This window comes from Cupressus sempervirens, chromosome 6, assembly GCF_028749045.1.
Source record: "Cupressus sempervirens isolate cs-2001-9-10 chromosome 6, ASM2874904v1, whole genome shotgun sequence".
In the NCBI taxonomy this organism is placed as follows: domain Eukaryota; kingdom Viridiplantae; phylum Streptophyta; class Pinopsida; order Cupressales; family Cupressaceae; genus Cupressus; species Cupressus sempervirens.
The window spans coordinates 186,032,828-186,059,725 of NC_143123.1; positions in this window are offsets into that span (position 1 = coordinate 186,032,828).

Sequence of the window (26,898 nt, forward strand, 5' to 3'; positions counted from 1 at the left end):
TAATGACAGTAAATTGAAATTGGTATACAATTTGGAAGGGGATACTGGTTTTATTTTATTTGTTTTTCTTATATAAAAATATATATTAATTTCGTTTTGAATGAGAGGGGGCATGGCATTGTTTTGTTTTTATAAAAGATATATATAAAATGAGAGAGGGGCTATGAACTCCCCTCCCCCCCCTCGCTTGCGGCTGCTAGAGCAGCAACGTCATAGTAATGCACATTGCCAAGGCAGCGCACGCTACCCTTGGTAGCCAAGCCATCTTACAACTTCCTCATTAGGGGTTATACAATCTTACATCGCATGTTAAAATTGTGTTTTCCAATGCATGGCAATTTGTGATTTAGTCTATATTTTAAAAAAAAATTGTTATTTTTATTAAATTAAATTTATGAGTATAGTTTTTAAATATATACTATATTTAATATTATTATTAATATTAATAATTTAATTATTATATTACTTAATTTAATATTTATTATCATTAATAATTTAATATATATAAATATTATTTTATTAATAAGTTTATAAATATTATAATTAATAGTTAACAATTATTATTATATTTTGATAATAGTATTTAATTAAATAAATTTATTTATTAAAATATCTTAAATATTTATTTATTTTATAGATAAATAATTATATATTAAAATAAATGAAAAGATGTTTTCCTTTGTAATTAATGGTATTTGTGTTATGAAGAATGTCACTCTAGAAGGGATTTAGTTATTATAAAATATTTGAATGCAAAAGAAATCTTATTTTATTGCACGAACTCAAAAAACTCGAATACATAGAATACTTGAGGAAAGTGAAACTGAAACCCTACTTGTATATTGAATCTTGTGTTTTGTTGTAAAAGAACTAAACTATGAAAACTATGTTTAAACAACTTATTATGATTTGTTGAGTGTTGAGACTTGAGTGGACTCAAGAACTTAAACGAATCTATAGTACCTGAAAACGAAAATGGAAACATGAAAACCTTTAGTGAAAATTGAACTGTTGTGTTTTCAAAACCTAATGAATTATGAAAATTACTTTTATATGTACATTATGTGACATGTAGTTTACTGATGTTGGGTTCAGTTTGATGTAGTGCTTTGACCAGTTAGGATGTTTACCAGAGGCTTGGGGAGTTTGTTCTATGATTATGTTATGTATCCAATCTTTTACACCTAAGCATTGTGATGTAGTCTCATGTCTTCTTTGATGAGTTTTATTTGTTGGTTATTATTGCTTTCTAGTCTCTTGTGTAGAACTGAGGTGAATGATGACTTTTCTAGTATAACCTTTGAGTCTTCGATCAGTTTTCTTTGGATTGCTTTCCAGTTGCTTGTTTAGGACTAAGGTGACTATTGTAATTTGTTTTTGGTGATGTCATGTGATATCAAGGTTGGTATATGTGCACTTGATTTTGGATCAGACCTATTAGGATGATTATATTGATGAAATCTATAATATTTCAATGCTTTCCAATTGCTTGTTTAAGAACTGATGTGTATTTTATGATCTTATGAGATGTTTTTCTTTTATGAGCCTAGGGTAGGTAACTATGTGTACATTGGGAAGTGACTTGCAATGGAGGCTAAAGCCCTATGTGGTTGCCTAGGTAACCCGTTGTAGGCTATTTTAATGAGTGATAAAATTTTATTAAATGGGTTTAAAATAAATTAATAAGATATCGGTGTCACATAAAGTCACTAGGGGGCCAGGGTCCCGAGGGACTACTAGGGTAACCTTAGAGTTGACTCGTTAGTATGCCTTGTTTGTATGAAAGGATATCGATGCCACATAGAGACACTAGGGGGCCAGAGTCTAGTGAGGCTACCAAGGTAACCTTAGAGTTGGCTCATGCAATGACACTTGCCCACTTACATAGTAGATTTCCTACGTGTCTTTGTTGTCTTTGGGATTAGATGATACTTGTGTCTTGGTACCCTTTGAGATAGTTTGCTTTCAGGTGATTCCTGGAACCTAGATGTTGGTTTTGACTTGTGTTTTGATATCCGTGTAGTATTTAAGTTTATCTCCTCAGTGCGATGGGAGTGGGCCATTTAGGTTCCACGAGGTTAGGTGGTAGTGCATTTTTCTTATACCATTGAAATTCGATAGTTGGATGTCATTATTGGAGGTGCTTGTATAGATGTTCCTTTCTTTCTAATCTTGTATTTCTATTGGATGATTATACTCTATTGTATTGTATTTGAGTTCATAGATCTTACAAGATGATGTGATCTATTTTATGGTGTATATTCTTTCAGCCTTTTATACCCTATGACTTGTACGATGGATGACTATGCATTCTATTTATTACCAAGTGGCATCCTGTAATTGTATATTTATTTAAATGGATTTGTACTTGTAATAATTTTATGATGTGGATTTTGGTTATGTGTTAGATTTAATGTTATTAAACTTAAATGTGATTCAGCATCATGGAACCCTTAAGAGTTGTAACATGTTTATGATGGTTGTATGTATGTGAGTTAATGCTTTCACTATTTTATCTCTTGTTATTATTGCTTCTGCTATATTATATATGTTGTTGTTTATTATCTTAAAAAAAAAGTTTGACAAACTTAGTGAAACTTTAGATTAATTTATTTTGGGCTCCCTAGCAAGGTGTTATAGATCGTGTTGTTAAGAACTAGAAGCATTACATCTAGTTCTCCATAACCCCATCTGGTTATGTACAACCAAAAGCTCAATAAGAGAGATTGAGAGTGAGATATATAGAGAGGGGGGAAAGGAGATGCAAGGGGAAGAGAGAGATAAAGGGTGACAGGGAGAAGGGAGAGAGGGATAGACAGACAGAGGGAAGGAGTGAGATAGACAGACAAACAGAGACAGAGAGGGGAGAATGGTAGAGTTAACATTGCTCTATGGATAATTCTACAACTCTTGTCACTTCTCTTTCTAATTTTATTTTTCTAAGTACATGTTCAATGAAGACTTTCTATCACTACTTGAGCTACTAGTAGATGGTGAGTATCCATCATCATCATTTTACATAGGCTCACATGCATATCTTACTTCTTTTATTTGTTGATTTCCCCTTCCTAGGTCTTTGGGTCCTTATTTGAAACTTTTGTCATGGGTCCGAGAAGCTCTCCCTACTCTTTCCCATTAACTAGGTGGGCTTTGTCTCTTAATCCTGCATAATTCATTAATATTTTTATTCTTAATAGAATTCATAACCAAATTCTTCGTAGCTATTTCTCTTCTTAATTGCTACAACATTTTCTCCTCTATTGAACATTTTGCAATCAATTAATATACAATTATAGTTTTCTCTTGCCCAATCCTTTAAGCTCATGATTGAGCCTTGTAGATCCACAAAAGGGTTCAAATATAGATATGGTGGAAGAATCGTATTAGATTTCTCTAAGGGATCATAAGACCCCTTAAGTCACACTTGATGGTTGTAATATTTCTCAAGGGGTCATAAGGGGTTAGGTAATGTCCCTTTGAAGAAGTTCTAGGACCCCTTTCAGTATGTTATAGCCATTAAGTGCATCATAAGGGATCATACGACCCCTGATGGATCTAATACTATAAGGGGTTAGGTAATGTCCCTTTTGAGAAATTCAAGGACCCCTTATGGCCCCTTTCAACATGTTGTAGCCATCAAGTGTGTCATAAGGGGTCATACAACCCCTTAAGGCACACTTGATGGATCTAATACTATTTTTCCACGAGATTTATATTTCAACCCTCTTGTGGATCTATAGGCTCAATCACATGTCTAATGGATTGGCCAAGAGAAAATTTTGATTGTATATTAACTAATTACAAAATGTTCAGTTGAGGAGAAAATATTGTAGCAATCAAGAAGAAAACTAGCTACAAAGAATCTAGTTATGAATTCTATTAAGAATGAAACTATCAATGAACTACTTAGGACTAAGAGGCAAAGCCCACCTGGTTAATGGGAAAGAGTGGGAAGAGCTTCTTGGACCCATGACAAAAGTTAAAAATAACGACTTGGAGAGCTAGGAAGGGAAAAGCAACAAAGGAAAGAAGTAAGATATGCATGCAAGCCTATGTCAAATAATGATGATGAATACTCACCATATACTAGTAGCTCAAGTAGTGAAAAAAGGTCTCCAATGAACATGTACTTAGAAACAAAATTTTAAGAAATCTTATGGGACCTTAAGGGATCATAAGGGGCCCTAATGTCCCTTTTGACACACTAGGACCCCTCATGTTCCCTTTCGAGACATTAGAGCCAACAAGTCTCTGGCAACACTTATATTTTTCAATGGAGGAGATACACCAATTGGATCTGCAATAACATTATATCTAGATAGAGAGAGGAACGATAGGGGTAAGGAAGGAGAGAGAGAAAATGGGGGGTTGGGTGAGAGAGAGAGAGAGAGAGAGAGAGAGAGAGGAACAATATAATTTTGATAGCAAGGATCACCCTACTTCATAAATCAAGAAGGAAAACATAATCTTAGATATCTCACCTCAATTGATGTCATCAGTTCTAAAACTTTCTCCCAACTAGACCTCCTTTTCTTTTTATAGTACCTATTAGACTATCATGGAAAACTTGTGATTAAGATGACACCTGCAACTACTAGACTGTCATGGAAAACTTGTGACAAAGATGGTAATTGCAACTAGTAGATTGTCATGGAAAAATTGTGATGAAGATGGTTCCTACAACTACTAGACTATCATGGAAAACTTGTAATGAAGATGGCACTATAACTACTAGACTGTTATGGAAAACTTGTGGTGAAGATGCCACCTGTAACTACTAGACTATTATGGAAAACTTGTGATGAAGATGGAATCTCCAACTACTAGATGGTCATGGAAAACTTGTGATATAGATGACACCTGCAAATACTAGACAATCATGGAAAATTTTCTCTCTCTTATTTCAAATTTATTTTTTGAGTGTACACACGCATGCAAGTTGGATGATGAGTTTATAATGTTGACCGTCAATTTTCTTTCATCTCACCAAGAGCTCCAATAATTTGTCTAGCCATTTGAGAAGAATATTATTGCAGGTTTCCTTATTTGTCATGTTAATGCACCCTTGGCTCAATTTTAGACCCTTCTTCTTCCTATTGTTGACATACATACAAAAACCCATCACTAAATTTTTCTACATGATAAGAATCAAAGAGAAAGTTGATTAAAATTAATTGATGTACCTCAGAGCTTTCAAAGACAATCTCTGTCATTTTTTTCACAAGATGATTTATCTTCTAGTTCAACAACAAGAATCTCTCTCCTATATCTAGACCTTACATTGTATTTTTGCATTTAATTAGGTCTTCCCTATAAGGGTCATCATTTGGATGAACAAAAAACAAAATGATTCCAAAATCCACAGTTTGAGTTCCAGAAGCTAAAGTTTCCTTGATAGAATTGACATTTGAATCTCTGTATAAAACTCATTATGCATCATCCCTCCACGACACTCCTTTTGTGGTGGGCTTTGGGCAGTCTTTGGTAATACACATGTTTTCCTTGTAGTATTTTTTCTCACTACTGTCACAATATTTTGAACCAGATGATGAAGTGATTAAAAAATGTGCTAGTTCTAATGTGTCCCATGCGTTGAGCAGTCATTTTGCACGATGCTTAATGACAAAAATCCTTTCAAATCTCTCTCTTGAAAAGCTAATCAATGGCTGATTCCAAGGTTTTGGATGGTTGCTTTATTGGGTAACTTAATTGAAGATAAAAATTAATGTTCACAATGAGGCCTTTGCTAGTAGCTACCAATTTGTACAACTTTGTTGAAATGTAACCACAAAACCAATATATTTTTGTATTTTATGTTTTATGATGAATGCAATTTATCAATGCAACTATATGAAGTCCTATTTTAACCGAATGTTTGAAAAATAAATGACAAAGATAGAGTAACAAGAAATTTAAAGCAAATTACTAAAAGGGAAATTCTTAACGGACATAAGAAAAAGTAACAACATGTTTGCAAATTAAATTATCAAAAAGATCTAGTAGAAAACCAATGAAATAAGGAGCAATGCTGCCTCAACTCCACTGATGTAATTGTCGATGGAACTTTAATGAAAACTAAAAGATGTTTCACATTTCATCAAATTGCAAGGCCACAGAAAGTGCACTCACATGAGATAAAACACTATGTAACAACAATAGGGATCCTTTCTCCAATTCATCACAACAACATAATTTCTTAACATAAGGAAAACACTAGAATTAAAAGATTGCACAATTATAACAAAATAATAAAACCATTAGCTCCATTATTATTCATGAAAACACATTCACAAAAATAACACACTATAACAAGATTTACTACACTCAGAATGAGAGCACCAATAGCATTTATTATTGCATCAAAATATTGGACTTCAATACATATTACATCCATGTATTTAAGAAATCATCTCCTTCTTTTGTGTTAGGAGTGAGAGCTCTTCTAATGTAACTCATGCTAAAAACTAATAAAATAAAGCTATTTACATCTAAATTGACTCTCTAAATGGTGCTAAGTAGGTCTCCACCCGTGTTTATATTAATTTATGGGTGCATGAGCCTTTAAATGATTGAAAGCAATAAAGAAGAAGAAGATAAAATAACAAAAGCCATGAAATGATATAGGAGTCACTGAGACCTCTAAAAATGGAAGCGTGGCCTTCTCTAGGTATTTTTGGGAGTTGAACAGTCAAAAATGTGTTTTTGACGCAAATGCTCAAAAAAAGTAACTAGACAGATAACTGTTGGTGCACTACTTCTCCTTTAAATTTTTTGGTGCACCTTCAAAAAGTGCACCTCTGTGACAAGACCAAAAAACACAAAATTATGCCAAGTGTCAAAACTTGATTTCCAGCATTTGGGTTTTCTCCCCCTTCGTACCAAAATGATGTCTAGATGCTTGCTCTTGAATTTCTCAATCATCTCAATTACTTCCTTAGCCTTTGGTAAATCTAGTGACTCATACTTATTTCATACTCCCTAGAGGTAGGTAATTACTTGTATCCTTGTATCAGCAAAATCCTTAGCTTAAAATCTAGTTCCAACAATGCTTCTTCTATTTTGAACACTTGTCTGATGTCATCTTCAGATGAAGTTGTTTCGAATAAAGCCCTTAATTGTTGAACTACTTTCTACACTAAGGAAAGTTTAGTTCTTGATTCATCTTCAAAAATCTCAAGGCTAGCAGTGTTGTAGTATTTTTCTGCTTCCAAAAATCGCCCTTGAGCTTTATTCTTTATTTCCTAGATATCCTCATATAGCCCTTCCATGACTTTATTTCCTGTCAATACCTTCTCTATCCAATCATCTAGCTTATCTAATTACTACTTCCCACTTTCTTACCAAAAAAGTTACATTCAAAATTTTTATGTCCTTCACTACACTTTTAAAAAGTTCATTTAGACCAAGATCTATCTTCTCTCTTCCTGTTACTGTTATTCCTAGAGTAACCAATATAATTAACTTTAGTGTAGTTACCTCTTTCTCTACTGACACTGCATACTTTCCTTTCATATTTACCTTCATCATTAGGTATGCTATCAAAATCTAGTACTCTCTCCATAAGATCTTCCTCTACCCCACTAAAATCTTCCACCTTTTTCTCTCTATCTACTCTCTAGTTTCTTCACTAACTTTTCTTTAGCCTTCAAGGCATAAAAATAAGTTACTTCTACACTTTCTATCTTTATAAAATGATTTCATCTTGTATAGTTATCCTCAAACCATTTAAGTATCTAGTAATTTTTTCAACCTCATCATCAATATGTCCAGATCTAATGTCCAACTTATAAAATTCTTCACAATCTTTCATTGTAATATCTTTCTATCTCATATTTTGCATTCTTCTCAACAAATTAACTTGATAATCAGTAGGAAGGATTTTTTTTTCAACCTACCAACCATCTTTGCTCAATTCTTGATATTTTCTTTTCCTCTTCTCTTTCTATATGTTTGTAAATGTTCACACTAAAGAGATGCATGTCCTTTCAAATTTTTAGTTTCTATTCTCAAATTCTTATATTTAGGAATAATTTCATAATAAAAATATTTCTCAATCTCAATGTTCCAATCCAACAAAGTATTAGTATCAAGTCTTCCACTATAAGTAAAAAGTTCAAAAAGAAGTTTTCCTTTCACTCTATTCAAAGCTCTTAAAAGTACCTCTTCATCTTGTTCCTCCTCAAGTTCAGGATTTAGTATTGTTGTTGGTTCTTCATTACTAATATCTTCAAGATGTACTCCTCCTCTCTGGGTTATTTCAATAGCTTCAAGTAGATGTAATCTATCTCAACATATCCACAATAACATTGTCTACATTTCCTCTACCTTGAACCATTTAACAATATTTCCTACAAGAGTTGTAACCTTATACAAGTTATAGGTAAGAAACCAGTTCTGTCACCCTACAACCAATCTTCAAAAAGATTTCACATGACCTGAACTTCACCAAGAAATAAACTTGCTCTCATACCACCTAACGCAAGGCAGGAGGGGATATAGATCAACCCCTAGATATCATCTCTTAGAGTTACACACGGAAGCCGCCAAATAGGAGAAACCACAAGAAATTATAGAGAGAACAATGCAACAATGATGAGACAATCTTCATCAACATGTCAGACATACAACCTACTTAATTGCAACCATATAGATCCAAATTACAATCAATGAGCTTAAGAGCTCATGCTTATAGAGCCAAATATCTTTTATTTTCCTTCTATCTATCTTCATTCTACTTTTCCTAATCTTATATCTCTACTTTTATAGCTAGTAAGGTCACAAGTCAACCTGTCACATAATTTATTACAAATTATAGGTCCTGCCCCAAAGGAGAATTCAAAAACCTTTCAAAAAAGAAAATAAAATTACATCGAAACAAATATGTTGGAAATATGGTTAGATAGATGTCTTGATGGTTGTCATTTATGGAAACATACATTCAATATTTCATGTATGCATTTAGAGCTAGAAAATTGTCCAATTGTTGGACAGTTTATAGCAGCACAGTGAATAGATGTCAAGTGTATGGATGACTCATTGAGAGTTAGCTCATGCACATTTGAGGGATGCTTCATGATAGTATCATGATGATGTGTTCCAGTGCATAGATGTGTACAAACAATATGACATGAGTTATGATTAAAATACCAATGCGGGTATTTAATAGTGTAAAATAGAGCATAGCAAATAATTGGATTGTATGACCTTAGGAATTATTTTGGTTATGAAATAATTATTAAGTCATGTTGAGCCAACTATCTGGATCTTAATCCATAAGCTCTTTATATTATGTCAAGCATGTGAACACATAAAGGTCGACTAAGCAGAGTTTTGTAAATATACAAGGTATAAGTAAAGATCTTATCTTGCGAAGATAAGTGTGCTATCTATGATAAACTAGCAAGTTTTATGTGATGCAAACTATTGTACAAAGAGCTTGAAATATTTCTGAGCCTTATGTGATGCAAATTCTGATGTATGATCATAACAAGTGTGAAGTACAATAAACAACAAGTGTTGTATGTATATCTATTCTTGTGAAGAATTAAATTGTATAATTGCATATTAGGGCAGTGGGCTCTTCTTGCATACATTGTATTTGTTCTACCAACTCCTAACAAGGTTGAAGCAACTCCTAATAGGGTTGAGGCTTGTAACAAGGCCTAGTCTCCTAAGAGGGACTCTAGACACTATATGTATTTCATAGACTCCTAACAGGGTCAATATCCTTAATAGGATCCTATTGTTTAGCAAATCATCTAGTGGGTATCATCTCCACTGAGGTTTTCCCTTGGATAGGGTTTCCCTAGTTAACAAATAACGGTGTTATGAGTTATCTATGTGCATGGTTATATTTACTGTTCAACATTGTTGGTTTACTTTCATATGCAAGTTATAAAGTAATTAACAATATTAAGTTGTAGGCAAAAGTTTGTAGAATGTTGATTCACCCCCCCTAGTATTATCTATTTCTAACAATTGGTAATGGAGCTCATTTGCTTTGAAGAAGTTTAATAGATTAAGTAAGATCATTGAAGATGTACAATAGTTGAAGAAAAACCTTGAAGAAGCTCTTGAGCAGATTGACCTTCTTACTGAAGAAAGAGATAACGTAAAAGATGGGTATGAAGATGTGAAAGTTTTCATTGGCAAGTTAAAAGACAAAATTGATGATTTAGAATCAGACAAGGAATCAATTGCGTATATTAGTGATAATGATGAAGTAGGAGATCTTAAGAAGGAAAATGAGATCTTGAAACATGAACTGAAAATCGTTGAACTTAAGTTGAGTCTTAAGAAAAATGGTGGCAAGAATGAACTAGAACTAAAAACTAAGAATGTAGATCTTAGATTCTACTTAAGTCAAGTTACATCTAAACTAGATACTATCAAGATTGAACATGTTGAGTTAGAAAAGTACAACATTATTATGAAAAGAAAATTGACACAAGCTAAGCAACAATTAGAGAAACTTTATTCCAGTAGTGAAAAGATAGATTAACAAATATTTCATCAGAGACCTTATGATAAGACAAAACTTGGATATCTAATTGGAGAGAAATCAGCGAAGAAAGTTGAAATCAGAAGAGAACCAGATCTAGTTAGTGAATCCCTTAAGGAATATGATCTTAGTAAGGTAGAATCAAGCACATCTATTGAAGTATCAAAGGAAGTTGAGTTAATTGATTTGTCAGCTAAACTTGATGAACTTAAGAAAGTAGAGCAAGATGATAAACCTAAGAAAGATGAACCACACAAGGAAGTAAGACATGAGTTCAGAGGTAGATGCCTCATATGTAATGAAGTTAGTCACATGAAAAGAGATTACACAGGTAAGCCTTTTAATCCCATTACTAATTTTTATTGTTATAATTGTCATGGTTATGGACATAAGGCAATATAATGTAAGAAACCTAAGTTTTATGGTAATAATGAAAATAGTAGAATGTTTAGGAATACTAACCCTGCAGGTAATGAAAGAGAAAGATCACAAAATAGATTCAATGATGGAGAGAAATCTAATGGAGAGAAGAATCAGTTTGTGTGTTACAAGTGTAAAAATCCTAGACATATTGTGAGAAATTGCAAAGCACCTAAGAATTAGAATGGAACTAATTAGAGAAGAAATGCACCTATATGTCAATTATGTAATAACTTCAGACACAACAAAATATTGCAGAATGGACAGAACTTCAATAGAAATTTGAATAACAAAAGGAACAACAACAACAACAAAAATGATAGAAGGAATATTAATGGCAATAACAACAATCAAAAGGAAGAAATTAAGGAACATGTTGATGAATTCAAAGAAGCATTTGTGAAAGCTAAAGATCTAGAAAGCTCTTATACAGTTTTGGAGGAATAGTTTTTCAATGCACCTAATAAAACATTGAAGTCATAGATTGTTTGTGACTCATCCTACCTGAATTAAGCAATTTTAGTTGTGGAAGTACATCAGTTGGCCAGAATTGATGTTAGAAAGAGAGTTGGAAGTTGTGCGGTTAATAGGAGGTTAAGGAAATAGAGAGAAGGCTTTGGTCAAATGTGTGAGTCTTGATATGATCTCAGTGACTAGGAATTGAAAAATCAAGCTTATTGGTATATAGAGATAGTGTTTGAATATGTGGTAGATACACATTTAATGCTTAGTGCGATTTGAAATGATTTAAGGATTGAAAGCAAGATTATATGTACCATTGTTCATGTGAAGAGAAAATTGAAGAGCAATTTGATAGCGAATTGAAGTGTGAAGTGAATTTTGAGAAGTGAAAAGTTGTAGAAGCCCTAAATCATGATTTTAAGGTATTTTGTGAAGCTTGAAACCAAAATTTTCAATTTTTTCAGTTATAGTTCAAATGGAAAGTCATAACGTGTATGATGTAACCGAAAGACCATGATATGAGTTTCAGACATCTGTTTATTTCTCTATTGGATGATCCATTGCGCGCCTTTTCAAAAGTTCCAAAAAATGTGTTAGATGTCAAGGATATTAGAAGTTACATCCATTGTAAGATTGAGAGCATATGTGATGAAGAGATTCATGAGGATTTGGGAAAGATGTGTAATAGTGACCTATCCTTGAAGTCTGAGTATGTGCACCTAGATAATTTTAATTTCGTGAAGTATATGTTTTATATAGAGTTTGACAATCATGATTGGACCCAAATCATTTTGAGTAGGGTACATGATGATATGTTTTGCTTGGCGATTAGAAGATTGTTATTGACAATGACCTAATTAACAAGAAATATGTCAGGAAGATGGTTGAGAGAAACCTAAACACAAGATTTGACGAAAGAAACATGAAGGTAGACTCCATTCAAGATAAAGGAGTAAAGTTGTTAACCAAGATATTAGGGTACAAGTTGAACCATGGATCAAGGGTTAACTCAGTACCAAATGGATTTTTGCATGCAACTTATGTAATGGCTATGCAAGCAAGAAAGGATAATTTATGTGAGATTATTAGATTATAACTGTTGCACAACATTGCAAAGATTAAGAAGAGAAAGAATGCAGTTTTCAGATTCGATTCCTTTTTGACTCATATATTCTTTTATACTACAAGGAAGTTTCTTGGATTGATAAGTTGGGATAGCAACGAGTGCACGATGAAGATGGTGACTCAATACTAAAGATCTAAGCTAGAAAATGTTAGCGATGATGTCATCAACATAATGATGAAGAGTTTCCAATCTGAGATGAAAAAAAGGTATAGAATACCTCCCTCTATGGTTGAGAAATAAAAGGAAAAATATGCTTCATGATGGAAACTGACAACACCTATATGGAAGTAACAATTCCCAAACTTAAATTTATAGAACCTATGGGATATGAGATGAGCACAGAGCTCATAGAAGGGTATGCATAAATTATTCTTGAATTTGAGAAGGATACATAGTGCCCTAGATGGGGAACATATGAGGAGAAAATAAGAATAGTTTAGTCTAAAATATACAACAAGGAAAGCAAGAAAAATGTAGAAAAAGAGATAGATTTCATCCTTAAGGAATCAGGTATGACTAGGAAAGAATTTGATGAGATTAAAGGTATTGTGTTGGAGATAAAGGCCAGTGGACAGACTGGGGTGTTGGCAGCAACTCCCATTGTAGTTGCAAGACCTTCAGAGGGTGTGACAGTAGCACAACCATGTGCGCAAACACCAATTGCACCATATGCAATAGTTGCACCTGTGCAACTAGTTAGAACAAGGAGTGATTAGCCTAGGAGACAGTCAAACATTGAATCATCTGTTGTATAAAGGACATCAGAGGGATTGGTGAAGGTGAAGCATGAACCTACACCAATAACCAAGAAAAGGGTCAAGCAAACCACCAACAAACCTGGAAAGAGAAGAAAAACAATGCAAGTTAGTGATTCTAAGGAATCAGAGGATGAAATAAAAGATAGAATAGTAGTCCAGAATGTGCAAGAAGGAAGAACAATAGTTGGAAAGAAAGCATGGAAGCCAAAGGTAGAAAAGCTTAACATGCAAATTATTAATGATGACAATTTTGCACAATTGAATAAATATTATGATTTGTATAGTAATATGGATAGAAGGCAGTTAGAAAATTCCATTATAAGGAACATGATTTTGAGGAACAAAAGGTTTGAGAATATACATAATAAAATACCAAAGGATTTATATAATAGGCTTGTAAATAGGAAAAGGAGGATATCAAAGGAAGATATGAATATGAGGATCACAATGATAAACAAACTATGTGATGTTGACTCTAAGGAGGAATCAAATAGAGCTTGGAAGGGTATTGAGCCCTTGTTAAGGAACAAAAGAAGAGCAATTATTCTAATGGGAGGCAATTATGAGGATGTTAGGTAAGAAACTAAGGAGGCAATTGTAAAGTACATGACTACAGTGCCTAAGTTGAGTGCGTAGTCTAAACTTGAGAGTCCAATATATGTACATGTACATGTACCTTCCAGGGAAGAGGAAGAAGCAGAGGAGACACAACAAGCACCCTCATCACCTCACATTGTTATGGGTACTAAATCCATGCAAGTGGATAGTACACACAAAACTATGGATACAAAGAAGAATCCTTTTGTAGCATTTGGCCAATCCATTATTGACAGTATTATTGCTTATTCTAGCTCTGATGATGAAGAAGAAGAAAAGAAGAAAGAGGCAAAGGCAATAAGAAAGGAACGAATACAAAGAGAAAATGTAGAGAAGAAAAAGAAAGAAGAGGAAGCAAAGAAGAAAGAAGAAGAGAAAAAGAAGAAGAAAGTAGAGGAGGAAAAGAAAAGGAAAAAAGGAAGAGGAAAGAAAGAAGATAGAGGAAGAGAGAAGGATGAAGTCAAATGAAGACTCTGAATGCAAGAAAAAATGGAAGATTATGATGCAGGAATCAACATTCTTGCCCAATCTGAAACATGTGGAGTCAAAAATGGGAAAAGTAGTGTTCCAACATGAGGTTAACATACCTTACGTAGCTCTAGCAATTGTATCTGTTGCAACATCAATAGCCAATCCATCAGTAGCAGCAATGGTGACATCAGATGATGTAGATCAGAAAGGCTTGATGAGCACATTAAGTAAGTTGTTCGAGAAGAAAAAATTAGTAAAGTCTTTGGAGAAGACATTAACTGAAGTCTTAGACAAAATGTAGAAGACAATTACTACAACTGTAGCTATTCTAGACTTTCAGTCGAAGGCCATGGAGTTGGTGAAAACCTTTGATAAGGAATTCACAACTTTAGCAGAAATAGAACGCAAACTCAGATAAGACATGATGTAACACTATTTAACATAGTGTACACCAATGTCTGCAATGATCTAAAGGCATTTGATGGAAACATCAAGGGATTGAGAAAGCATATTGATGAAGGTAAAATATTGTATGGAGAGTCATACAAGTATCTTGTAGACTTTGAGAATCAAATAAAATGTAATTTTAGTGAACTTGAAACACTCATTGTCAAGTTATAACTCCCAGAATCCAGTATTGAAAACTATGGAGCAGAAGTGGAGAAGATACATGGTATGATTAAAGACTTGGAATCTGATAAAGAGAAAGCAACAAGGAGATTCTCTAGTCTTAGAAAAAAATTGTCATTTGAAATTAACATTTTCTAGAAGCAACTTGAGGAATGTCTTATAGCTAAGGTTTCCTATGACAAGTTTGTCTATACTGACTTAAGTGCAGTTGAAGTGGCATCCTATGCACTTTGCACACTAATCAAAGATAGTAAAGGAGAACTAGAAGAAAGATATAGAAAGACTAAAGGTTGTTTATGCAGATTAACAAGTTGATGAGCAACAGAACACCCAAGTTTTTATACATAGATTTTGACACCTTTGCCATTGATGTTAAAGGGGGGGGTATTATGAAGAGAAGGAAAGTTGTATAGATATATACATATATGTAAGGGGGAGCTTATGTATGTATCAATGTAAATGAGTGATAAGGAATATAATGATCCATCAAACCATGAATAAAATTGTTATGTTTTGAAGGAAATTGTGTGTAGTTACTTTTATTTGTTTTTGTTATGTATGGCATCATTTTAGGACTTAGCCAATTTTCCCAAATGTTCCCATCAATGCCAAAGGGGGAGATTATTGGAAATATGGTCAGATAGATGTCTTGATGGTTGTCAATTATGGCAACATACATTCAACATTTAATTTATGCATTTAGAGTTAGAAATATGTCTAAGTGTTAGACAATTTACAACACCACAATGCACAAACATTAAGTGTACAGATGACTCATCGAGAATTAGCTCATGCACAATTGAGGGAAGCTTCATGACAGTATCATGATGACATGTGCCGGTGCACATATGTGTACAGATAGTACGACATGAGTTATGATTAAAATACCAGTGTAGGTATTTAACAGTGTAGAACAAAGCATAGCAGAGACTTGGATTGTACGACCTCAAGAATTATTTTGGTTACAAAATAATTACCAAGTTATGATGAGCCAACTATGTGGATATTAATCTATAAGCTATTTATATTATGTCAAGCGTGTGAACACATGAAGGCCGACTAAGCAGAGTTTTGTAAATATACAAGGTATAAGTAAAGATCTTATCTTGCAAAGATAAGTGTGTTATCTATGATAGATGAGCAAGTGTTATGTGATGCAAACTATTGTATAGAGAGCTTGAAAGATTTGCACCTTATGTGATGTGAATTTTGGTGTATGATAAGAACAAGTGCAAAGTAAAATAGACAACAAGTATTGTCTGTATATTTATTCTTGTGAAGAACTGAATTGTATAATTCCATGTTTAGGCAATGGGATCTTATTACAGACATTGTATTTGTTCTACCAACTCCTAATAGGGTTGAGGCTTCTAATAAAGCCTAGTCTCCTAACAAGGACTCGAGACACTATATGTACTTCATAGACTCCTAACAGGGTCAATATCCTTAGCAGGATCCTACTGTTTAGTAAATCATCTAGTGGGAATCATTGCCACTGGTATTTTCCTTTGGCTAAGGTTTCCCTAGTTAAAAAATAATGGTGTTATGAGTTATCTATGTGCATGGTTATATTTATAGTTCAACATTGTTGGTTTACTTTCATATGAAAGTTATAAAGTTAATTAACAATATTCAGTTGTGGGCAAAAAATTGTAGAATACTAATTCACCCTCCCCCCTCTAGTATTATCCATTTCTAACAAAAGATAGATCCACACATGATCTAAGGAGAAGTTCCCAAGAACATGAAACACCATGATGTCAGACAAAACCTCATCAAAACCAAACCTACACATTACTCGATCAACCATGAAATCATCATGCCTCGAACAAAGAGAAGGATAACTTCCATAAATAATGGAATTCAATTATGTAAGCTGAGAAAAAGGATCCACAATAGGACCACATTGAGGATATGACTACAAGAAAAGAGAAAATATAAACAACAACAAACACTCTTCTAATAATAAACAAGAACAATGAAAAGAAATCTTTACTATTTGTCATTATATTAATATTATAGATTTAAATAATTATTATTATCATTGCTATGTACTAACATCCCATATAAATACTATACAATCATCATACATGAAACTTAACCATTAAGCAAGAACTAGACTAGAAAACCAATAAATGGTCAAGAGATTAATGGAAGTCGATAGGATACCTTGAAAAAATGACCTGAACCATCAAACATAACTATATAAAAAAGGGTTTGTATCAAACAAATACCATAATCAAGCCCAACCCAATGGAGAGTGAATCTCCTAAACAAAAGTATATGTCCAAAGGGAAGGCTTGTTGGAGACCTTGATGCTACCTCCAAATCAATAACTTTTGAAGATTTTAAGACTCACTCAAACCTGTGTAGCTAGGTGTCTAGTTCCTGTAATTGTTTGCATCACCAAGACAACAAAACATATACATACAAGTAAATGAATATAAGTAGGAAATAGAAAACAATAAATGGAGAGTGCAACATCATGTAGATCTCATGTATGAGTGGCTACAACAACCCCCCTCATCCTACAAGAACATCAGACATGATCTATACTAAAACATGATTTATTAGTATTGTTAGCTCATAAATAATCATGATCATGTAAATGAAACAAGAATGATAAAACATTGTTATTGATCATGTAGTCATGTACTTAAAAATGGCACTTAACTAAAGAATATTCAAGATTATAATGAGAAAACATATCTTTAAGCACCAACTGATAATATCTTATTATATTAGTAAAGAGAAACCCAAAACTATATTTATCATTGTCACAACTAGATCATAGACAAAACACAATGCGTTGACCAAAGTACATCAAATGTTCATTTGTAAAGTAGCCTTAAGGTTCCTATTATATCTCCTAGTTCTCCAAGGTACTTTTTAGGGTTAGAGGGGCATTACAATCAGACAATCTCAAAAAATTATTACCCCCCCTTATCTTCCCAAATAGAAGATACTATTCTAGACCAAACCACTAACAAGAATGCAACATTAATCATGTGGTTGTAAGAAAATGGACATCTTTGGAATACAACTAGATAATGGATTGAAGACTTGAAGATACATAGTTTAACTTTGATTGACAAACTAAGAAAGTATTACGACTCTTCAATTCTAGTTTGAATTCTCTGACATATGAATCAAAGTAGCAAAGATAGAGGACAAGATTCATAAACAAAACATGAAACATATAAAAGAAAAAATGGATATAAAAGTTAAAATTGTAGTTGATTTATTTTTGATACATTCCCCAAAAGAACCTCTTTTGAAATGGATGTTTGGAATGGGTTATAAATGCAAGTCTATTTCCAAAAAAGTGAAGAATTTGAAAAGGCAATTAGAAGAGGCCAAAGAAAACATTGACTAGATAAAAACATACTTCAACGACATTGGCTATGCAATTTGGAGAAAGGAGGGTTTTGAACTACTCACTATAGAGAAATTGAGGAAAATTTATCAACAATATAATCAATCCACAAGTGTAGAGCAAAGAGGAGCACATGAAGCTAACTAAAATGGATGAAACATCAATGTGGTGTGGGAACCATCACCAAGGTTTTAATGCTAAGGAAAAAGAGATAATACAAATATAAATGTACCTAAATTTGATGATATAACCTGAGTGGTTATTACATTATAAAAATACAAAAAAAGTTAAGCACTTTAAGAGATTCCTACCACGAAAGGAGGAGTAGAGGCTTTGTGATAGCTGAATCAAAGGATCCTTTTTAAAGTTTTACATTTCATATTTACGTTTCATATTTGTTTAGTATTCCTAAACAATTTCTCTTACTTTATGTTTAAAAATAGTTTTATTAGACAACTTCTTTGTAACAATTTGGGGCATACCAAAAAAGTATATATTGTGAAATGAATTCAAATGCAGGGGATCAACAAATTTTTATTCAAAATTTCCTCATTTTCTATGTCAATCAAGTGTGACTCAAAGATTATTTTATCACTATTGTTTGTTTAGATTTAGTTATTTTCATTAATGGGTGAATAAATAAGATTGAAGTGAATGAATTAAATATATCAACATTTTTCAAAATTGATAATTTGAATGTGTTTCTTAAAAGACTATTCACTTAATATTTGTTTATTTATATTTGTTAACTGATCTTTCTCTATGATTTAAATTTTGTATATGATTTTCATCGTTGCGTAAAAATAAGTGTAAATAGTGTCATCTTATATATCATAAAGTTATTCACATTTTGTGTTAGTTATCTATAAGTATTTTATGGTAATCAGTGGTCATTAAAGCCTTTCTCTACTTTCTTGTAAGAAGCATACTTCCCCACCCATCATTTATCTAAAAAATAATATTCATTGCATATATATCATAAGGGAGTTGTGCCTTTTAATTAAGATATCAAACTAGTCAAACAATTTGTTTAACTGTTGCTAAATACAAAGGCTTTAAGGGCTTGATTTATTTTCTCAAAAGTTAACCAATTAACTGACAATATTTATAGTCAATGTATATTGATGTGATTGTAGACACATGAACAAGTTTGTCTTACATTTCACACATGAATCAATGAAGATATAAATGCATGTAAATATAAACATATGTTAAATACACTAGTTACTATATGAACTAAAACTTGATATAATTCATTTTAATGCATTCTTTACCCTTTAAATCAATTGAAAATCCATTTTCATGCAATCTTATCAAATGTTTTACTTATGCATTCCCTATCTCCACCCTACATGTTGAGCACAATTTTGATGTCACGTTTTGAGTATACAACAACATATAATTTTAAGGTGCATTCATGTTATTTGTGCAAAATATAAATATACTTGACTTCATGAAATGAAAGCAACAAAAATAGTAACTTATGAAATCTATATTGTCTTGATTATAATTCTAAAATGGATTATATGCTCTTTGAAGGATCTGTGTAAACTTTCATGCGACATAGGATTGAAAACTTTCTCATTGCTTGAGTATTTATTTTAATCAAGGTAAGATTTTTTTTTGAAAGGACTCAGGTCTCCTTGTACAAAATCATGAAAGATTTTGATTTATTTATTTAAAAACTAGAAAATACTGACCTTAACCCTATATAAAGGCTACCAAATGACTAGGTGAAATATGTAATAAATAAGAAGAAAAAACTCAGCTAGTTATACTTTCTAAAACTAGGTTGAAGTGGTACTAAATGTAACAATTCATAAAATAACATTATTCTTCTAAGTAATACGTTGTTTGGTCTCTGTGCCAAGGAAAGGCTTTATTTCAATGAACTCTAACATATCTTTTATTCTCTTATTATCGTATCAAAGGTAGCTAAGATAAAGATACATTATATGGTGGTTGTTTCATTATCAACAATTCTAATTGATACCCTCACATATTCATGTTTGGTTAAAATCATATGTCACAAATATTTGATCATTTTTGGTAAGTTGAGAAAGACCTTGAGAAGGCTTGGATGACTTTTTAACCAATTATTTACATGTTATTGAACTCATGTTGCCTATATTATTGGTTTTATTTTTTATTAAAAACTTGAATATGAAAATACAAAATGCATTAATACTTGTGTTTATTTTCAACAATACAATCTTTATATTCTCGGATAAAAAATATACATGTTTATACTAAATGGAGTGGATGCCATTCTAAGAAATTATCTTATTTACAAGCCTAAAAATATCTAACTTGTCCATCACTATATACTCAGTCAAATGACTTTTTTTCCTTGAAAAATATGACAAATCATACTTATATTTTTGAAAATCCCTTATTTCTTTTCTTAATAAAGATCATTGGTGCAAGAGCACCTAGCACCAAGGTACACCATAAGTTCAAAATACTATACTAAGGGAAATATCATTAACATTTGAGTTTAGCCTATTTTGTTTTAACTCTCAGGTTTAAGGATCCCTGTAAAACCTGTTTATCTAATTAAAAACATTTGAGTTTATAAGGTCATTATGATGTAATCAAAGGCATAATAAGTGCTTTTGGAAGATAATGTGATTCATTTGTAACAAGTTGTAACTAGGTCCTCGATCAATAACAACATTCTATCTTTAACTGTTTGGCTTAAAGATAGAGGCATGTAGGGGGATGTGGAGGGAAAAGACAGGGGTAAAGCCAGATCTGATGATGATAATACCACTGGTATCACTTTTTCTACTCTAGACCAAGAAGAACATAGGACTCACCAGCAGGAGGCAAAGGAGAACCAGATGACCCAAGAGGATGCCTAGGTCATGCAGGAGATGGAAAGAAAGATCGAGGATTAGTTCTTGTCTTTTTCCTTTTTGGTTGGCTTTTTGTTCTAGCTTTTGACTATTTTGTTAGTCTTTTCTTTTTTGTTTGGCCTTCTCTTTGGCCTTTGTTTATTTGGCTAGGCCTAGTGCTTATTTTCAACCTTTAGTGTAACTTTTGTGGCTGGGCTTCTAATGCTTATTTTCAGCCTATTTTGTTTTAACTCTCAGGTTTCAGGATCCTTGTAAAACCTATTTATCTAATAAAAAACATTTGAGTTTCTAAGGTCATTATGATGTAATCAAAGGCATAATAAGTGCTTTTGGAAGATAATGTGATTCATTTGTAACAAGTTGTAACTAGGTCCTCATAAGTCAGATTGGGTCAATAAGGTTAGATGTTGGAAATCTAATAGGGAAAGTGAGATACTTAGAAGCGGGGGGGGGGGGAGGGGGGTGGTGGTGAATCAGGATCTATAAAACCTCTTTACACTTCAAACATGAAACATGTTTGACATTGTCACATAAAACCTTATTACCATAAAATCACATCAACCATTTACTATAATAATTATCAGATATAGTATCTAACTGCATGAATGAAAACTCATAAACACATAACACATTAACACATAGATTTGGCCGTGCAAAAATCCTCCAAGGTGAAGGTAAAAATATGGTGGGGATGACTCCCACAAAATCTTTACTGTTGCAACAATAAATTTGTTTCTGTTAAGGCTATAATGATTTGATCACTTATGATGACCTACCATGTGAGGGGCCTACCATGTTAAAGGCTAAAATAATTGTTTGGTTTTGCCTTGATTAAAGGATTTTACATTGCATCTAATTGACTACTCTATTAGGAGATTTACAAAATCCTATTAAAGCTATTCTATTAAGAGATTTGAACCTTAAAGCACCTGTTAGATTGTTCAGTACCTTATCCTTCGATATGCACTGTAATGTAGATAATATATCTCCTCTATCCAATTCCTTGAACACTTTCTCTAATCTGATATATCTCTTTTACTCTGTACTTCAATGCTTTGTCACCTCTGTCCTTATCTTGCAAAATCACCTTAACTAAGCATCTTCATGCAACTTCTTTCTTCTCTCTTAATTCGATAAGGGTTTACCCTTCTTTTATAACCATCTCATGAAGTTTCTAGATCTAAATGAACAATCCAGATCTGTTCCTTTTTTCCGCTTAGTCCTTCCAATTTTCTAATTGGTTAATTACCTTGCATAGGGATTAATTATTCTTTCATGAATGTGTAATCAACTCCTTAAATCTCTCCTTGATCATCTAAACATTCTTCTAACTCATCAAAAATGGTTTGCATACAATTTTGTTCCATTACAAACAATTATACAAAATCGTCTTACTCAGCTTCTATAATGTTCTAGTGCTCAACCTTAACTAATTTCATTTGTTGTCCCTTGGCTCATACTAAACTTGACATTTGTTGGATTTCTCGGCTTATGCTTCTATTTGATTCGACTGTTGGAATTCTTTAGAATAACTAAGAGTGGGGGTAAATAAGTTATCAAAGGTCCAGATGTACAAATAAAACTTTTCAGTGCTTAACAGATTCATATCCATAAAACCATAACATGCATGCATCCATTAGATCATACAGTACCTTAACTTTGTAGGTTACTGTCCTAGGTCAAAATAACTTTGCAAAAATGTAAACATGAAATACCATAAGCACATTCACACAATTTTGACACAAGGATTTTACGTGGAAACCCAATTTGGGAAAAACCACCAATAACATGCTACCCAATTTCACTCTTCTGAAGTAATGCCCTGTGAAAGGCCAACCTTGTTAAAGGTTACAATACACACTATTAAATGTGACCTAGTTAGAGGATTTCAATCACCGTGTTAGTAGTAAGACTTGTTAGAGGACTTTAGAACATTCCATTAGAATGTCACTCAGTTAAAGGATTTACAAATGACTATTAGGTCAACCTTAATCCAAAAGATTTTATCCACACTGGTATAGTTGTTAGAAAGCAACAACAGTACTTGATCTGATAAAAACTTACAACTCACTTGTAGATTACAAATCTCTGGTTCAGTCCTCTATTTTTCTTGGCATTCATACTCTTCATCTGTGATAGTTTGTTCACACTTCAAGCATTCATCCCCTTAAGCATTCTTGCTTTGTATGCCAATTGGAGTCTCTTATGTTCAACCACTAGATGAAGCAACACCCTAGACTTCTTGTCTTCCTTAGGTTCTCACATATGACAACCTTTTCTTCTAGCCAACTATCTCTATAAATAAAGAATTTAGATCCTTTTCTACTTAACTAGAATCATCCATTTTAGGGTTAGGTAAGATTCAAAGAATCTACCCACTTTTCCATTTGAGTTCCTCTAGAAACTCGTTCTACAATCTTCCTTGAATTAGCCTCAAAATGGTTTATCTTGAATTCTATGCCACCAGCTCATCATAGTCATCTTCCACACGCTTCTCATAATTCAAGAAATCAAATTAGCCAACTTAGATTCATCAAATCTTCGATTTAACATTATTTTTTGTCACTCGACACTTACACTATTCTGTCACTCGACGAACACTAGTTCACTTGAAAAACACTAAAGTTTATTGATGCTTGACACCAACTAAAATTTACTTGAAAAATACTTTCACTCAACTTCCACTATGTATCTTCTTTGCTTGACACCTGTTGATTTTCACTTGGCTTCTACTATTTTCTACTCGGCTTGCATTGTTTGTTTGGCAAGGCTTGGTAGACGCTTTTCTTTACTTGAACTTCTTCCAATCTTTTCTTGAGTAATCTTTTATTACAAAATTTAAGTAGGTAAATGATACATTATAGTATCAATGTCTTATTTTGTCTTAGTGGTCCTTTTATACACTAAATAATTCAACCTTTCTCTAGGTTCTCTTGTTATCTTCTCTTTTCAAATCATCTTCATCAATCAACCACATGATAGCATATAGATCAAAAAGAAATTGTCTCACCAAACAGTAGTAGGTTTGATATCATTGAAAATAATGATTGTTCCATTATAGATTCTACACTTCAAACAATCTCTTTTCAACAATCTCCATCTTTGGCATTAATGGAAAACCAATGCCAACAACAATACTAAAAAGAAAGTTACTATCTTTGAAATTTCTCCATCTATCAATATATGTTCTTCCTCTATATAGGGTAATGTAAGCTTTGTTAATCTCCTTCAATGTATCTCTCTCTCTTTATATCCCTCTTTCTTATATCTCCCAAAATTTGTTTCTTATATCTTCCTCTTTGACAACAATGGCAAAGATTTGTCATCTTGTCATGCAGATATAATCAATCCAAGTTCTCCCTCTGTCACCTTGCATGTGACTGTAAATCTTCTGATTCAACTCCTTCATTACTTTAGGCAGCTCCTAAAGTAAAATCCATTGCATCAAGTTGTAAGATACAACATTCAACTTAGTTGATGCAGGGAACTACTCTTGCTTCTTAAGTAACTTTATATAGGGGTATCACTCCTAGTTTACCTCTAAGATATTCATGTGCATCCTTAGGTAAAGCTTTTGTGAATATATCATTTATCTATTCTTTTGTATTCGCATATTCCATTCTCATTTCTTTGTCTTGAACCAACTCTCTCAAGTAATGATACTTAATTGCAATGTGCTTTGTCTTTGTGTGCACCACATGGTCTTTTGATATGTTTATAATACTTGTATTATCACAATAAAGTACCACAGATTCAGTAATTTCTTCCTTCATGCACTTGAGTAGCTGTTTGATCCATACCACATTTGTACAATTTACTACAGTAGCCACATATTCACCTTCAGCAGTAGATTGAGATATACAATTTTGTTTCTTACTAGTCCAGGTGACCAATCTCTTTTCTAAGAAAAATGCTCCACCACTTGTACTCTTCCCGTCATCAATGTTTCTAGCCTAATCAACATCTATATAGGCTCTTGACTCAAATTTATCATTTTTCTTGTAGTATAGACTATAATCTTCTGTTCCTTTTAGATATCTCATAATTCTATTAACAACCATCAAATGATTCTCCTTCAGATTTACATAGAACCTTGCAACAATCCCAACACCTAATACAATGTTAGGTCTGTTATGTACTACATATTGCAACTTGTCAATCATAGACATATACAATGTTTGACTCAGTTTAGCAGAATCATTAATCTTTGAAAGTTTATGTCCTGTCACCATAGGGGTGTTAATTGGTTTTGAATCCTCCATACCAAAAGTTTTCAATATTTCCTTTACATACTTAGATTGAGTAATGTAAATATCATATTTCATTTGATATACTTGCAAACCAATAAAGAACTTGATCTCTTCAAACATAAACATCTCAAATTATTTCTTCATTTCATTTTCAAATGTCTTACATAATGCATTTTGACCTCCAAATATAATAACATCAATAAAAACTTTAGCTAGTAAAATAACTTTACCTCCCTTTGTCTTCAAATACAGATTGTTGTTATCATCAGTCTTCTCAAAACCAATCTTCACAAAATAATTCTAAAGCCTTTGATACCATGCTGTTGGGGCATGCTTTAAGCCATATAAAGCTTTGTGTAGTCTACATACCATGCTCTTGTTGTTTATATCAACAAATTCTTTAGGTTTTTCTATGTAAACCTCCTCTTCTAGTATACCATTCAGAAATGTTGACTTCACATCCATTTGATAAACTTTGAAACCTTTGTATACAGAGTAAGAAAGTAAAGTTCTTACTCCTTCCAATCTTGCAACTAGGGAAAATGTTTCTCCATAGCCAATTCCTTCTTATTGTGCATACCCCTTGCAAACTAATATTTCCTTATTCCTTGTGACTTCGCCATTCTCATCTAACTTTTTTCTGTACACCCACTTGGTTCCAATCTCATTCTTGTTCTCTAGTCTAGGTACTAGAGTCCATGTTTTGTTCTTCTCAAACTTATCAATCTCTTATTTCATGGCTTTACTCTAGTCTTCATTCTCTAATGCATCTTTCATTGACTTAGGCTTATGCATGCTCAATAAACATGTATGAGTTCTCAACCTATTCCTTGGCATTATTCTAGGTTCTTTATCTCCAATAATTTGTTCAACAAGGTGATGTCTTCTGACATACTTTGACAATCTTGGTTCTACTCTTCTTTATTCAATGGGTTTGTCAACTTTAGAATCATTATGTACTTCTCTATTAGGTAAATTGGTATTCCTTTCATGTACACTTATGTCAGAATCAAAATGTACCTTAGTTTCTGTCTTGAACTTGGCTCCTAAATGCAACTCAACATCCATTATATGTGACTTGACAGTCAGTGATACTTTCTATTATTGATTTACAACTTGGTTCACAACACCTTCATCAACAGGCATATCTTCATAAAAGTATACAAAATATTTGTACTCTTCAAGTTCCTTCATAGGTTCAACTTCATGTACCTCTATATATTAATCAAACTTCACATTTGCACTTTCCACAACTTTTTTATTGTTAGTATTTAAACACTTATAAGATTTACTTCTTATGGAATAGCTAAGGAATATACCTTCTTCACTTTTAGCATCAAATTTACCATTCTTGTTGTCCTTAAGAATATAACACTTTCTTCCAAATATCTTAAAATATTTTACATTGCGTGAGTATCCATACCATAATTCAAAAGGTGTTGAATGAGT